Below are 4,262 nucleotides of genomic sequence, written 5' to 3'. Positions count from 1 at the left end.
ATATATATATATATATATACACACTCATAAAACGTTTGTCTGGTGATTTGTTTTTTCATACCTGAATAATTCTGATGAGTAATTCCTCCATTTGTAATTTTTTTAGGTTCTTTTTGCATCAGTGAATCCTGAGAAGGCTCATGTCTCAAATTTATATTCGTATTTATCTTCGTATTGAACACTACAATTTTCTTGCTTTATAAAGAAGAGACATATGCCTCTTCTTTAACAAAAACTGAAACCAATGTAGAATCCATACATTCATCTATAGACAGTTCATTTTTTTACACACGTCTGTGCTGGTTTTTCATTTCTGAAAAGAAAATGAAATAATAACTGTACGTATAATATCAACTGATTTAAATTGATTACTTATTAAAAATTACTTATTTAAAAAGAATATACCTGATGTACAGAAATTCAACCGATAATTCGACAAGTAGAGCGGACTAAACCGAGTCGAAAAGTCCTATCATTTTACAATTTTCACAAAGTTAACAAGATATCATTTATTGAGTAAGATATCATTGCTGAATATTGATTTTCGATAATTTTTTACTCAAATACTATCATATAACTTTACAGAAAAATAGCGAGACAAAAATTGTTAATTTTTTTCTCATAGAACTCTGAGAATTTTTTCAGAATTTTTTAATATCATATTTTTTCTATATGTTGGTAAAAATAGTTTCCAATATAAGAAAATGCAGTACTAAAAAGTTCTGAAAGATAAAACATTCTGAAAAAATTCTTAGAGTTCTATATGAGAAGAAAATAAATAATTTTTGTTTCTTGAAGTTTTTTTGTAAAGTTGATAATATTTAAGAAAAAAATTATTAAATACTAATATTCGGCAATTTTTAGTAATCAATATCTTGTAAACTATTGCAAAATAGTATAGGACTTTTCGACTCAGTTTAATTCGCTCTATCTGCTCACAGCGTTATCGGTTGAATTTCCGAATACCCTGTATATAGCAAAAATAATGGATTTCTTTTTACTACACTTAATATATACACACACGCGCGCGCGCGTTTATTATAAACACACACATATATATATATATTTAATTATTCTTCAAATATTTTTTTTTATACTATATGCTCATAACAAATCTGCAAATAAAATATAATTACTGTAAAATACATTTACTGTAAAATAATAATATATTGTTTTTAAACCAATCTTGTGCTACAAAATAATGCGTATTTTTTAAAAATCTAATAAATATTTATAATATTTATAATCTTGATATTTTCATATTGATGGTTGTTCCATCATTTGCTTTCCATATCCAATTATTATGACGTAGGAAACCTTTATTCTATTAGTATTTTACATAACTACTACGATACTCAGAGAGAGACATACAACAACTCGCAGTTATCGATAACAACGTATGACAACGAATAAATTTTTAATATATTTTTTATTTTTAATGTTGATAACATTAAAGATTACACATAAATATAGCAGAAAATAATGTATGTAAAATATTTACAATAATATATTTAGTAATAATCGATAGTTTAATACATATTTATTATATTATTAAAATATATATAAAATATATGTTTAACTAAAAAATCAAAGTTTAAATAAATTTAAAAAAATTTTTTTAATGCTTAAAAAGAAAGATTATTAATTATTAATAAAAATTCTGATAAATTTCTATACTAGATTGAAATATTGTTCATAATTGTTAGATAACGGAACAGACAAATATGTTCTTCTGTAAGAAGAAAGAGCATTATTTTCAAATTTAAACAAAATATTTTAAAATTTATATCAAGTAAAATAAATTAAATTTAAAAAGATGCAATTGTGCATGTCTGCTTAATAAGTTATTAGTATTAGAACGTATTTAGTAAAATATAAATATATTAGTAATCTATAAAATAAATCTTAAGTTTTTAACTTCATTATATGTTCTTTTCATGATGCTTATCAGTCTCATATCTCTAACAAGAAATTAAATTTTTTTAATATATATTTTGTTCAGTTTTGTTTACTCTGTATTTTTTATTATTTTTCCCCCCCACAAACGAATATGTAATTATTCAATTATTTAAAAATTACAAAATTCAATAATTATGGGATATAACTTATTTATATAATTTAATCATTAAACCTAATACATATGAATTTCGTACTTATACCTTTTTAAGTTATGATTACAATGAATACATATTCTGATGAATATATCAGAACAAACTGAGTGTTTTTTTACGAGAATATTTACACTATATCAGATGTCATTTAAACGAATTTATTTATTTGTTTGACTTTCTAAAATATATATTGAAAAACTAATCAGTTTATTAAATTAGTTTTAAAAATAATAATTTATAGATATAGAATATAGAGGAAAAATTTATCTTAATTGAGATTATCTAATAAAAAGTGCAAGATCGGTCAGAAATAATATTGTCATTTCTTTCTCTTATAGCGAACATTTCATTTATGCATTCATTTGTTCCACTTACAAGTAAATTTTTTAATAATGGACTTTTCAAAAAATACAAATCATCGATATCATCCAGCTTATGTAGTTATGTAGTAACACTTAAGATCTTAAAATTCCAAACTTTGAGATTATAAGATTACATTTCGTCAGAATACGTATTTACTATAACCACCTATTTCTAACATTTTAGATAAATTTATTTTGAACAAATTCATTAGAATAAAACAAGTTTGTTAGAATCATCCATTGTATCCATAGTCTTAATGGCATAATCATCTATTATTTTCGCTTTATATTAATATCTTTTAATACATTGATCGTGTATAGTAATAGAGTACAGATCAAAATAAAAATTAGAAAGTCACATTTAACACTAAACGCAGCATCACATGGCAGTGAATGTATGAGCTTCGAAAAATGTTTTGTTCACTTGCTTTCATTATGAGATTTCATATGCGAGTTTAATGAGCCCTGTTGCGTAAATCTCTTCTGACAAACCTTACATTCGTAAGGTTTCTCGCCGGTATGCGTTCTTAAATGTACGATTAGATATTTCCGTACGCTAAACGCCTTGCCACATACTTCGCAAACGTGTGGCTTCTCGCCTGAATGTATACGCATGTGAATTTGCAGATACGTTTTGCTACTAACAGATTTCCCGCACACTTCACATGTGATTTGATTTTCGCCAGTATGTATCTTAAGATGCACTTTTAATGCGGCCTTCCAGTAGCTTTCGAAGTCACAGATATTGCACTTGTGCTTCTCTCTCTCGCCATGAGATCTCATATGCATGTTGAGATATGCAGCGCTCGCATATGGGGTGTTACATATTTTACATACAAATGGTTTCTCGCCGGTGTGAGTGAGCAAGTGCCGTTCTAATGTTTGATTCGTATAAAAGCCTTTGTTGCAAGTCTCACAATGAATCACATATTCTTGATTGTGCTTCTTTTTGTGTAGACGCAAATCATATCCGGAAACTTTTGATACACCACATATGTCACAGGTGAAACGTTTATTATGTTGCTTCAGATGAGTCTTCAAGAATTCCTCGGTCTTGAAACACTTGCCGCATATAACGCATTGAAAAGGTTTCTCCTTTTGGTGTGCTTTGATTTTATGTTTTTGCAGTTTCTCATGATTATCAAAGACTTTATCGCACTCCTCGCAACGATCTTCAGTCTTTGGATTTCTCTCGTGGTCTTGTCTGTGCTTTAAAAATTGTAGCTTCTTGAGCATTTGCTTCCCACAAATTTCACACTCGTAAACTGTCGCACGTTTGCGATTCGAATCGTGTTCGGAAACCTGTTTTAGAATAGATATCTCTGATGCAGATTCTGGTTTGTCGTTCGAATCTTCAGGCTTATATTCGATTGTTTCCATAACTATTTCTTGATGACCAATGTGATGATATTCTTCCGCTATAGGTACTTCGTCTTGATATCGCACTAATTCTATACCTTGCAATTCGTCAATTGGATCCAGTTTTATGTCTTCTATGTCAATCTCGTCGCACCTGTAATAAATAAATCTGTCAACAGCGCGAGGAAGTAACAAAGAACTATTATAATAAATATAGTATCAATTGACAATTGATTTACTTGAGCTAAACATTTTCACACATTCTTGATAAGTTTTCCACAGGAAGCACTTTTATTATACTTATTGAGTCGATCAATAAATTTGATTGATTATCACTATTAGACTTGATTCCAAAATTAAATAATAACATAAATTTAAGACCGTTAAGACCGTTTTATGCTTGTTAGATTTATAATCATATATGTATATT

The 4,262-nt window shown here is 27.5% G+C and overlaps 2 protein-coding genes across 2 annotated transcripts in view; both read right to left on the bottom strand.

The window, feature by feature from the left end:
- Window positions 1-187, bottom strand: part of LOC108687500 (zinc finger protein 501-like) — a 7,601-nt gene extending 7,414 nt beyond the window's left edge. Inside the window, exon 1 of the mRNA XM_018193276.1 lies at window positions 62-187. The gene's annotated coding sequence lies outside the window, so the exon portion shown is untranslated. The remainder of the gene's footprint in view (window positions 1-61) is intronic.
- The window catches only part of LOC108687503, a 72,136-nt gene that overhangs the window by 48,830 nt on the left and 19,044 nt on the right, over window positions 1-4,262 (bottom strand). The window lies entirely within an intron of this gene.

Source organism: Atta colombica, unplaced genomic scaffold (genome assembly GCF_001594045.1).
Source record: "Atta colombica isolate Treedump-2 unplaced genomic scaffold, Acol1.0 scaffold207, whole genome shotgun sequence".
Taxonomy (NCBI): domain Eukaryota; kingdom Metazoa; phylum Arthropoda; class Insecta; order Hymenoptera; family Formicidae; genus Atta; species Atta colombica.
The sequence above is the reverse complement of the archived record's forward strand: the minus strand, read 5'-3'. Positions and strand labels throughout refer to the sequence as shown.